We start from the raw sequence: 12,915 nt of genomic DNA, 5'->3' as shown, positions 1-12,915 counted from the left end.
GGGATAGTGCAGTGGTATTTGCATCACATAATTGTTGCATCTGGGCCCTTTTGTTCCCATTGACTTTCAGGGCCATTTCGAAACCTGCATTAAAGACAATTTCTGAGACATTTTCTTCTAGAAACAAGAATGGTGAATGGTGTTAGTAGAGAATCAGAAAATAATTTGTATATCAGACCTTTTCGTTCTATAGTTTTGGAGAACAAAGTCTCACAAGTAGCAGATGGCCATAGCTATCATTCACGTAGAGCTCCAGCTTTCATAAAAAGGTATGTTTCCTGGATACAATCTGGGGCCTATTTGCCATTTAATGGCCTCACTGTTTGAAGTTTAAAGTTCTCCATTCTACTGCGCCAACAGTTTTCGATATTTATTTAGCAGCTGGCTAGGAACTAGAGAATCTTGTGTTGCGCTGAAGACATGATGTTCACACGTTGAATCAGACAGAAAAATTTATATTATGCCTAATATATACTGTTTATGAAGACAGAGATGTATGTACGTGCTCCAAATGATTAAAATGAAAAGTTATAAACAACACAGTTAACCCTCAGTGGCTCAGTAAATTTTTGTGACAGGATAAGTGCTGCTTACACACATGATGCTGTTCTCTGTGTTTGGCCTATTGGAATGCATTGATCTATATTTCCTAAGCTGAAATGAAAGTAAGAAATTTAATTTATGTTATAGTTATTGATTAATCACATTGCTTCGTGACTGTACCAGAATAATACATGCAGAAACATATTACTGGTTGAAGTAAGTTTTAGATGGTTATTTGTGGATTATTGCCCTATTACGGTCTCTGTAGAAATGTAAAAGTTTACTTAAAAGTCACCAGAAGGTCAGGTGCAGTGGCATATGCCTGTAATCCCAGAACTTTGGGAGACTGAGGCTGGCAGATCACCTGAGGTCAGGAGTTCGAGACCAGCCTGCCAACAAGGCGAAACCCCATGTCGTCTCTATTAAAAATACAAAAATTAGGCAGACGTGGTGGCACCTGCCTGTAATCCCAGCTACTTAGAAGGCTGAGGCAGGAGAATTGCTTGAGCCCGGGAGGCAGAGGTTGCAGTGAGCCTAGATCGCACCATTGCACTCCAGCCTGGGTGACAGAGTGAGACTCCATCTCAAAAAAAAAAAAAGTCACCAGAAGAACATGGTCCTATTTGGAAAAGATATTTATAAATTTCATTATGTCTGTAGATGTAGCTTAATGATATTACCATCAGATGTGCCTTGTTATCTTCGGGTGAAGAGGAATAGTCCTATGACAGTCTTTGAAGGTTGATCATAAGATTTCTGTTTTTGTTTTTTTTTTCAGTTTCAGAAAGTTTTGAAACACCTAGTTCAGCCTCACTTTTATTAAGGTCATATCTCTGGAACTTTGACTTGAGTTCTTTCTTTTTAGAAGCATTATATAACTTAAATATTTTGACTTGCATCTAGCCCCAGCTTTTCTTTGTTGAAGAGTTCTGATTGTATTGCCTTGTCTCGAATGCATCATTGATCATTATGAAAAGAATACAGGTTGTTCCTGATGTCTGTTCTCCCTTCTTCTTTAGTAACGGAATTTTGAACTAGGTAAATGGCTATGTAGAGTCAAGACTACGCTTCTTAGCTTCTCTTGTTGCTAGGAGTGCCTCTGGTTCTGGCCACTGGGGTGTAAGTAGATTTGTTTTGTGGCAGCTTGCTTAAGAAACCTTCCTTAAGAGAGTATCCATTATGTATGTGTGTGTGTGTGGGGGGGAGTGGAGGGACATCCTCTTTCTCTTTTTCTTATTATTAATTCCTTCTTTGTATCCTGCTCCCTGGAATACAGTTGCAACTATTTTGAACCATGGAGTTGAGGCCCCCAAGATAGAGAAACAAGATAGAAGGCACCTGCACCTTTGATATTTAATGACAAGCAATGAAGTACCAAAACAGCCCCAAAACACTAACTACACTTTCATGTTTCATGTGACAGGAAAACAAACTTCTGTTTTGTGTAATCAATTGCTATTTTGGGTTTCAGTCATTGCAGATGAACCCAATCCCAGCGATTGGGTTCAACAGGTTATGTATAACTTTAACTGATTCTTTAACTACTTTGTTAATATATATTCTCCTAGACTTGTGTACTGGTTAGAACTCTTAGAGGCAAGGGTGAAAACTATCACCGTGTGAAAGGACCCTGAAGTGGCCCCCAGAATTGGAGGAGACCCAAGAGCTATTCACCACACCTCCAAGGATGTTCACAGCCAGGGACTGGACCCCACCTGGACTCTTTCTCTCCACAATTTGGATCTAATTTCATTTTCCTCTTGGTTTTATTTTGTTACTGCAGACTGGCTCTCTGCAGTGAAAGAGAATGGTACCAGACTAATTTCCTTAATACTTGAGACTTCAGATGGGAAACAGCTGTGTCTTGTCTTCTGTTGGAAAAATATTAGGGAACAACTCACATTGACCTGGCCTGGGTCACATGCCAGTTTCACCCGTTTACCTGTCACTGGACCAGCTTGAATTACCTGCAGTTTATTGTGGTTACTTTGGAGGCAGGTGGATGGGAAGATTGGACCTGGGGGAGGGTGCAAGGACTGGCAGCATCCACTGAAACCATTTGTTCTAAATGAAGTGGGTGCTATTTTGACAAAACAGTGTCTATTATAACTGATACATCATTTATAAATGATTTACAGTTGGGATCATCTTAGTCTTTCTTGAAAGCAGTCCATGTGTGAAAAAAAAATGAGGGCATACATTCGGAGAGTGGGCAGGGCCTGGCATGGGCTGGGCAAAAGCTAGTCATGACACAGCGCCTGCTTCCAGGTGGCGTTCAAACAATATGGTGACATTTCAGAGGCTTCAAAAATAGAGGTGTATTGCTTGTGTAAGTATTTTATTTATTAATCTAATTTCTAGTCAGATATATGCGAGGTGCATAGATGAAGCGTATTCTTTCTCCCGGATGCTGAAAGTCTCAAGCTTTTTATTCTTTTCTGCAATCAAAGATGAAAAGAAAGTTGTGTTGTTTGGGTCACGTAAACCATCATACACTTTCTCTTGGTATCGTTTTGCCAGCCCACGCAAGAGAAGGGGAGGGAAGGGAGCATTTGATATTCAATGAACAAAGAAGCATACCTTTCTACAGCCAGTGTCAGCTCTGAGAATGCCTTTTGTGATCAGAACGTTTTGCAGATGATGTTCACTAGAGTCCCGGACAGGAAGAAGGAACCAAGGCCAGAAAGGCAATCTTGCTGCAAGATAAATCCTTTGTTTGGGATAATTTTTCATTCCCCAGGAGCAGCCACAGCAGGCACACTCCATGATGACCCGTGTTGTTTGGAGGAGCTGATCTCTACCCTGAGGGTTGGAGGTTGTGCATTTAGAACTCCAATATGAATTATTACTATATGGGGAGACTGGTGCTTTTCCTTCACCCACAAAAAGTGCAAGTCTGGGTCGGAGATTAGCGTCTGGTTGCTTGCTGTTGCCTTTCTTTCCAGCCTGATTTTGGAGAGAGGTGAATGTGTGTTTCCATTGTTATCCCGGGGTGGCCTGCGGTTAGGATTTTTCTTCTTTGAAGAAGGGAGGTATACGCTCCTTTAGCAGTTAATGACAATGTTTATAAGGACCTGAAGTCTTCGAATAAAAGCCCAAGAATGTCATATTATTTTCATCTGCAAGGTGAATAGTCTGTTATGATGGTATAAATATCTGAAGTAATATGGAAGGACAGGACAAAAATAGGTTTCTGAGAAATGTGTGGCATTTTTTGTTTCCTGATAATATTACAGCTTTATCTACTGATCTTAGCCAGAGTTTGTCATGTCCAGATCCCTCTGGGCTGAGCCGTCACTCCTTTGCCTCCTTTTCCAAGGCCCATTTCATTACACAATTAAGCCTTGCTTAAAACCTTCTCTTCTCATGAACTCAGACATTTCATAAGTTAAAACTACCTATTAAATATTCAGTTTTAGGATTTTGTTTAGATGACATTATACTTCCTATTTCATGATGAAGGACCAAGATGTATGTTTCTTACTATATTTATTGTGTCCTGCTTTAAACTATCTAGCAAATTAAATGTCGTCGAAAGTCCTGATTTTGCTGTATTCAAATTTTTTCAGTCTAACTTTATTTTATTAACTTGTTTTATTGCCAAACTTGTCTAATCAACTAAAGTTCTAGTTGATTTACTTTTTATGGGCCTAAGATGAGAGCAGTAGTAGTAATATTTTATAAACAATGGGAACATTTTTTTTCCTCAGTATTGTGAGAACCTTTAAAAAAATTTTTTTTTTGGTTTAAACTAGTCTTTGTGGGAAAGCTCCCTCTAGTGTTTCTTGCAGCAAGTACAAGTAGTATTGAACTATGCTTTTACAAAAATGAACCTTAGGGCCAGGCTGGGAGGCTCAGGCCTGTAATCCCAGCACTTTGGGAGGCTGAGGCAGGCGGATCACTTGAGGTCAGGAGTTTGAGACCAGCCTGGCCAACATGGTGAAACTCTGTTTCTACTAAAAATACAAAAATTAGCCGGGTATCATGGCGGGCGCCTGTAATTCCAGCTACTCGGGAGGCTGAGGCAGGAGAATCACTTGAACCTGGGAGGTGGAGGCCTGCAGTGAGCCGAGATCATGACACTGCACTTGAGCCTGGGTGACAGAGCGAGACTCAGTCTCAAAAAAAAAAAAAGTGAGCCTTAAATAATAGGACTGATTTGATAAATAGAGAGCGTCTTGTTGAATAAATAGATAGTAGGCTGATCTCACACTGGAAATGCTGTGCAGTTGGGTAGAGGGATCTGCTGTATTCAAAAACATGGATCTCAAAAATAAAGAACAATGTTTCAGGTGTGTCTCTTAAATAGCCCCAGAAAATGGAATATTAACTTTCTTGATTACATGTTTATGAGATGCTTTACTTTCTTGTTTTGATGACTTTGTTTCTTATTTCACCGTTTTAGAGATCATGTCCATAGAAATATCCATATCTCAGAAAAGAAATACAGGGTTATTTTTCATAAGCGACACAAATATTTTAAAATCATAGTATGATATTCTTATTTTGGGAATGTACAGAATAGAGTAGTTTTGCGTAAACACATGCAAACTTTTTTCAAAATTTATTCCTTATGTAAATATTACTTTTATAGGATAGCTCCCAGTCTCATCCTAATGGCAGAGAAGACAGTTTTACCTACATGAGTTCATTTCACATGGGCAAACCTCTCTTCTAATTAGTGGCTGATTCCTGAGTTTTACCTAAAATACTTGATGCCATGTAGGGTTCACATTTAGCAATCCAGAGAACACAGGAAGAGTAGCTCGAGGGTCCTAAGGATGCCTTCACCTCACAACTTGGTCAATAAACAGCCTAGAATTAAATTTTATGTCGATGCTCAATATTCTGTTAGATCTTCTTCCCCATCCTCATCTTAGCTAATGAGCAAGCTTGCTATTTTACAGAGAAAATTAAAGCAGAGAAGAAGTTCTATAAACTCCCATCACCCATCTGCCTGCACCTGTGCCTTTCTATTCTGCCTTTCCCTTTCAGACTGCCAGTTCAGTTCAACCTCTTCCTTGGGCCTAGATTCTGTCCCCTCTTGTCTACTTAAGGACATTGCTCCAGTAATTCTGCCCTCTTTCTTGAGATCATTGATTTCCCCTTCAGTGTTAGGTATTCTCTATTGGAAGCTGTCATTTCTTCCATTTCTTTCAAGAGAGAACCCACTTTTGAATCCACTCCATTAAGACTTTCGTCCTTAGCTCCCACAAATTTTCTTGCCAGAGTCACCTATGAGCTCATGTTGATTATTCTCTTCTTTTGGAAACCTTTCTTACTTGGCTTCAGGATGCCATTCTCTCCTGGTTTTACACCTGGCTCTTGCTGTATTTTCTTTCATTCATATTTCTCCATCTTTATTTTTCTTTTCTTTTTCTTTTCTTTTTTTTTTTTGAGACAGAGTCTTGCTCTGTTGCCCAGGCTGGAGTGCAGTGGCACAATCTCAGCTCACTGCAGCCTCCACCTCCCAGGTTCGAGCGATTCTCCTGCCTCAGCCTCCTGAGTAACTGGGATTACAGGCGCACGCCACCATGCCTGGCTAATTTTTTTATATTTTTAGATGGGGTTTCACCATGTTGGTCAGGCTGGTCTCGAACTCCTGACCTCATGATCTGCCCACCTCAGCCTCCCAAAGTGCTGAGATTACAGGCATGAGTCACCACGCCCAGCCTCTCCAACTTTTAAACTATAAGCACTGTGACCTTAACGCTAGGTCCTGGAGATACCCACCTCTCTCTCTCTGCCTAGCTCTCTGTGTCTCTGTTTCTGTCTCTCTCTCTCTGTCTTCTATACTCACTCTCTTGATAAACCCATCTAATCTCATGGCTTTAAATACCATCTAGATGCTAATAACTTCCAATTTTCTGTCTCAGCCCTGATCTGTCCCCTGAGTTCCAGACACATATAATTAACTGCCTACTGACATCTCACCTTGAATGTCTATAAGCTTCTCAAAATTAATGTGTCCAAAACGAAGCCCCTGATCCCTTAAGCCATCACCCACCTTCAGTCTGTCCTACTGTCGATCCATTTTTTTCTAATTCCTGTGGCCCTAAACCGTGATGTCATCCTTGCCTCCTCTCCTTCTCCTAGATCTCACATTGGATTCATCAACATATCATCCTGTCTGTACCTTTAAAGTTATATCCAGAAGCTGGCTGCTGCCTAACCACTTCCCTTGCTGTCGCTTCTGTGTGAACCACCAATGACTCACCCTGGATGAGTGCAGTGGACACCCGCCCATTACATTTGTCCATTTTCCGCACAGTAGCCAAAGGGTTCCTTTGAAAGCAACTTAGATCATGTCATTTCCACACTGAGCACTGCACTAGAAAACAGGGGTTTCTGTCTCACCAAGAGTAGAAGCCAAAGTCCTTTCAAGGCCCTGCAGGATTTAGATCTCCCACATCTCCCACAACTGCCTCTCCCATAATCACATGCTCACTCACCCCCATCCAGCCATGGTGGTTCCTCACAGTTCCCTGAACACACCAGGAAAATTTGTGCTTCAGGATCTTAGTACTTGATGTTCTGTCTGCCCAGAACATTCCTCCCTCTGATATTTGTATTGCTCATGACCTTGCTCACTTCAGATGTCTACTCATATCTTACAGAGTCCTTTCTCTAAAATTGCAACTATTTTCCTCAAAATTTTATATCTTTCCAAATTTCCCCCTTCCCTGCATTGTTTTTCTCCTTGGAAATGTTCACTAAAATCCCTTATATTTTACTTCTCTTGTTTATTATTTTTTTTCTTCCCTGTCTCCCCACCCCAATTTAAATTTCATGAACACAGGGAATTTGATTTAGCCATAGCCTGTCACTTATTTTGTCCTCTTATGTAGCACACATTGGAATTATATTTTGATTTAAATGTTATTAAATGCTTTCATTGTCGCAGCACTGTGTCAGGTGTATTTTCACATTTAATTCATTATTCTTAGGTTGCCCATCAGATAAGCCTTGTGAGTTCCATTTTGCATATGAAAAACCTGAGACCTAGGGGGTATTGTATCTTTTCTGTAGATCAACATAGATACTGGACCCAGGCTTTAAGTGGAAACCCTCTAACTGCATGATGTGTACTTTTCTAATATGTGAAGCTATGGACTGCTTCCTTTTAAAAATAATAATTTTGATTTTGTGTGTGTGTGTGTGTGTGTGTGTGTGTGTGTGTGTGTGTGTAGTGAAAGACAGGGTCTCACTCTGTCACCCAGGCTATAATGCAGTGGTGTGATATAATCACTGTTCACTGTAGCCTCGACCTCCCAAGCTCAAGTAATCCTCCCACCTCAGCTTCCTAAGTAGCTGGGGCTACAGGCATGTGCCACAACTCCTTCCTGGTTTAAATTTTTTGTAGAGACAGGGTCTCCCTATGTTTCCCAGGCCGGTCTTGAACTCCTGGTTTCAAGCAGTTCTCCTGCCTCTGCCTCCACAAAGTACTGGAATTATAGGTGTGAGCCACCACGCCCCAGCTGACTTTGGTTTTGAAAGGAAATTGGAAAGTGACGGTTCTTGCCTGCTCCTTTGTCATCTGACTTCTTCCCAAGCATGTCATCTTCTGTCTTGTTACACCAGCACTTAGCCACTTCTGGGGAGATTTTATTCTCTCTGTCTTTTTTTTTCTCTTTTTTTTTTTTGAGACAGTGTCTCACTCTGTTGCTCAGGCTGGAGTGCAGTGGTACGATCTCTGCTCACTGCAACCTCTGCCTCCCAGGCTCAAGCGATTGTCCTGCCTCAGCCTCGGGAGTAGCTGGGATTACAGGTGCGTACCACCACGCCTGGCTACTTTTTGTATTTTTAGTAGAGATGGGGTTTTGCTATGTTGGCCGGGCTGGTCCTGAACTCTTGACCTCAAGTGATCCACCCGCCTCGCCTTAGCCTCCCAAAGTGCTAGGATTACAGGTGTGAGCCTATTACTATGCCTGGCCTCATTCTCTTTATCAAATCACGATTCCCCAGATTTTTTCCTGTGAGTTGCTCTTTTATGTTTTCTATCTGATCACTTTTACACATTTGTAACAGTCTTAGGATAAGAAGGCACAAGTCTATCTTTTACAGAAGGAATTCAACTGGACAAACAGTGAGATGGCATGAGAGGAGAGAACTTAGTGGAAAGGTTTAAGAAATGTCTCTCTGATAATTTGGCCTAACTTAGAGGCCATCAAAAAGGCAGCAGTTAGAAAAGAGCTGAACCACAAATGGGTTTGGAGCAAAGTAGCCAAGAATATCTAACAACTAAAGTCTGGTCTGAGAGGAAACTGTCTTGGCTTATAGCCCGAGGGTCAAAAACAAACCTACTTGTATGACTCTGGTTTAAGTCACAGAGATACTCTTGCTTTCTTTGGCCCCAAATAGTCTAGTCTCTTGTAATCTCATTCTTTTCTTCTTCAGTGGTTTGATTTTTGGTGTTAACAGTTTATTGCCACATCTGTAAAATAAGACAATGGGGACTGGTGATTCCTTCAGGGGAACCTTAGTTTTACAGTTTTACAGTTCTAGCATTTTAAAATCAGTGTATTACTCTATTCTGTTTTGAATCTAGACTCAGTTTTAGACTCCTATTTTACTGTGGAAAATTTGCTTTAAAGTAGTAATTTAGATTTTTAACTAAATACAAAGAATCTCTGAAGTATTTTAGGATAAAAGTTCAAATGAGATTGTCAAACAGCTTCACCCTAAAAACCATAGCACGAACTGGGTGTGCTTCTAAGGCTACTGGGGCTGGAAAAATGTATAGGGATAATTAGTATTTCCTTGAATATAGATGAACTGATACTTGGCATCTATATATCTTCCCAGCATTTTCCATTGTATGAAGACGAAATTTTAAAAAGCTCATTTAAAAATTATAGCATTAAATGACCAAATCAATCATTTCTCAAGATGCTGAATTTTACTTCATACCATTATGCTTTGAACATTATCCTCATGTTGCGTGGATAGTCTGTAAACTAATCTTAATGGTTTCTTAAACAAGCAGAATTAATTACAAAGGAAATCTACCCCTCCCCTAAAGCCATGTATTACTTCCAAAGCAAATATATTTCTTTTCCATACTGTCTCTGTTTGAGTGAAACTAGTTTAAATTGCTGTTCTTCCTCATTAGGCAGTTTCTCAGTTTACTTATTCCCTAATGTTTTTCCTCAGCATTTTTTTTTTACAGTTCTCTAAATCTTGCTCTACCTACTGTAGTTATTATAAAAGATGAATAATATCAAGCAGTGAAGCTTATATCAATTGTAAACAAATTGATCCAGTTCTTTTTTGTTTAAATATGTTTTAGGAAGCTTATTCTCACACTGATATCCGTCATATCTGTTTTTAAACATTTATTGAAGTTCATCTGTTATCAGTGAACCATGTGAGGAAAAAAGACATTGTACTGTAGATTAATCTATCTCCATAATTAGTAAGCGTGGGACACTTGTGATTATTTAAACAGTATAAGAAAGACTACAGTCATCAAAACTAAAATGTTTCTTTTTAAAGAAAGCTAAAGCTTTGCTCTTTAGTCCCAAACAATCTGTGTATTTCCTGATTGCAGAGTCAGGAAATACTTAACTTTTGAAGCAATAACGGTTACTCCTGGGAAGTTTTATAATTGGCTGCATAGTGATAACATGGACTTTAATAAATACAGTAAAAATATCGCCGGCTTATTTAGAAAGAGAGAACTTCTTCAGTGCAACCGAGAGAGCTAATACTGAGGACGACACCAGTTTGGCAAAATCATTGCTCTTCGTGACCACCTCCAATTTCCAGCTGGCTTCCTGATCAAAGGTATCTTTCTTTAGTACTTTTTCACTTTCCAGATTTTCTCCCGCGTTCGTTCAGGCCTTTGAACATCAATGTGGGTTAGTTGTAGAATTCATTTTATTCTGAAGTCAGGTAAAATGTAGTTTATAAAATGTTAATGGGTTTCTTGAAGTATGTTAAATAACTATGATAACTAATGAGAAAGAACAGCATGACATCAAGGAATCTAGAGGCAATTTTTTTTTGTCTAGAGTGAGGAATTGCTTTAATGTCTTGAGTCTTGGTACTTGAGTCTGAATTGTTTTAGTGAGGTCAGTGAAGGTGTCACAACAAAATACTAGCTAGAGGTGGCACTGTGCTTTTTCTAAATACTATGAAACCCTTATTTTTGTTGAATTGATCCCTGTGTGTTAATGGAAATGAATCATATTAACAACTCACACACTACTTCAGGTTTAATCATAAAGGTGATTTTTCCCTATCTTGATTGTACGTTAGCTTGCTTTTATATTGGCATTAATCCAAAAGTTAACACACAGAATGTGAATGCCGATGAGACCTTATTGACCATCTATCAAGTTCCTCCATTCACTTTGCTCTTGAGGAAGCTATCTGGCAGAGGTGCAACAACTATTCCCAGAGGTCCTGAGCAAAATATTGGGGATAGAATATAAACCTGTCAGTCCCTAGTTTGGTTGAGCCTTTTTGAGTATCCTTGTTTTGTGTTAAAGATTAAATGCTGCCACTGAGTAAAAATCTGGCCTTGAATTGGTGTATGTAAATCGTCATTAGACTCTGTGGGTTGTAGGCAGATACTGAGCAGCGGAATTATTTGTAGCTAGAATATGTAGCTGGGGTGTGTAGCTTGAGGTGCTCTGTAACATTTGGAGTTGTTCTGGAAACATACTGTCACTTCCCAGTTTGGGTGAATGGTGAGCAGAGTGAGAAGCCACTGCTTTCTAATTTGGGGTGTGGCAGATCTCTTGAGTCATCAACAGGAATTTACTAAATTTGTCTCAGTCCTGAAGCATTTATATCAGAGTTTTAGGTAGTTTTTTACTTCTATATATATGCCTGTGTTTGCTGACAGCATTCATTCAAGTTCTTCTGAGCCCAGATCATTTTCCTAGTGGCCACAGGGAGGAATTCTAGTAAGCAACAAAATCAGCCCAACTCAGTCTTTCACTTAAGAGCTTATGGTATGATGGTACAGGAGAAAAAAATATTGAAAAGATGCTACACATATAAGAAGGATTCGAATTCATTCAACAATATTTGTAAATGTATGTATAAATATATGTCAGTTAACACTACGTATACTACAGGAGAATCCTGTGATTCCAAAATATTGTATACATGTACAAGTACTGGATAGAAATTTATGTCTCTTGCGTTGTTTCTGATGAATCCCTTAAGTAAATGCTTCAATACAAGATTTTCATGATTCTCTGATCGCTCATTTCCCCACCATGGATATTTTACTGGGCTTATATGAGCAGTGTGACCCTTCTGGTGTGGCCTGAGCTAGTAGCCAGGGGCTGTATAATGCTATATTTTATACTGCGTGTTTCACATGAGGATAAGCGAAAAAACAGAGCCGTTGTTAGCTCAGTTCTGCAGAGTCTCTGTAACCCATGTCATTGCAAGTTGTGGTTAGTCATAACCTGAGAAAAGGTAGTAAAGGTAACTAGAACCAGTTTTGTGTTATAATATTAGCATCTTAAATTATTAAAGATTAAATTACAGACCCAGTTCAGAATTCAAGATGATGAACTTCGCTTATATAAATTAGGTCACTTATAGAATTACATTTAGGTGTTGAGTTTTTACCTGTAGTCACAGGGAAGGATCCTGGGAGACTAGAAATTCAGCCACAAATCAGTTTTTCATGTAAGAACTCTTGATATGGCGTTAGAGAAATTCAAAAGACTTGACACAATTAAGGTTGAATTGACTTTATGTGCAATCTCAATTGTAGAATGGAACTCTGAGGTTGTATGTAAATCATTTTGTAACAAGATAAAATATCTGCAGTAAAATCAGTGCTACAGGCAATATTTCTGATTCTGTACTCTGTGGAGACATTTTTGGAGGCATACTTGGGTTAAAAATTAGATGAAAAGTATTTAGTGGAAATCAGACAAAAAGATTTAGCTATACTTGGGTTAAAAACCAGATTAAAAATATTTAGTAATCAGATGAAAAATAGAGAGAAAGAAGAGATCATTCTCCTAGGGCTTTGCCCACTAGAATCATTTTACTTTTGCAGGTTTGCAGGGTTGAGTGTCAGCTAGCTCACTCTCCGCATCTTCGACCCTTGTCGAGTAAGGTAAATCACATACTAAGGCAGTAAGAAAATGACAGAGGGTTAAGGTTGCTAGTCACATGTTAACACAGATACCTGACTTTGTCCCTGAGACATGGCAAGTGTTCGGGTGAGTCACTGAAGCTATAGCATGTGGACTTTATCCTTTCATAGGAAATACTTGGTCTAGCAAGCTGAAATTCTTGGGATTTTAAAACTATGAATGCTCTAGCAGTATATCCCAAATAATTACATCGGCCCCTCCTTATCCACAGTTTTAGTCACCTGTGGTCATCTGTGGTCCG

General features: G+C 39.5%; 1 protein-coding gene across 13 annotated transcripts in view; it reads left to right on the top strand.

The window, feature by feature from the left end:
• Positions 1 to 12,915, top strand: part of TBC1D4 (TBC1 domain family member 4) — a 209,680-nt gene that overhangs the window by 111,390 nt on the left and 85,375 nt on the right. For 4 of the 13 annotated variants that reach the window (XR_012427017.1, XM_074022144.1, XM_074022143.1 and 1 more), the window contains exon 1: positions 10,212 to 10,329. The exons of the other annotated variants lie outside the window; for them this stretch is intronic. The gene's annotated coding sequence lies outside the window, so the exon portion shown is untranslated. Of the gene's footprint in view, positions 1 to 10,211; positions 10,330 to 12,915 lie in introns of those variants that run through there. 13 annotated transcript variants of the gene reach the window in all.

The sequence above is a fragment of the Macaca fascicularis genome, chromosome 17 (assembly GCF_037993035.2).
Source record: "Macaca fascicularis isolate 582-1 chromosome 17, T2T-MFA8v1.1".
NCBI classification, from domain to species: domain Eukaryota; kingdom Metazoa; phylum Chordata; class Mammalia; order Primates; family Cercopithecidae; genus Macaca; species Macaca fascicularis.
The sequence above is the reverse complement of the archived record's forward strand: the minus strand, read 5'-3'. Positions and strand labels throughout refer to the sequence as shown.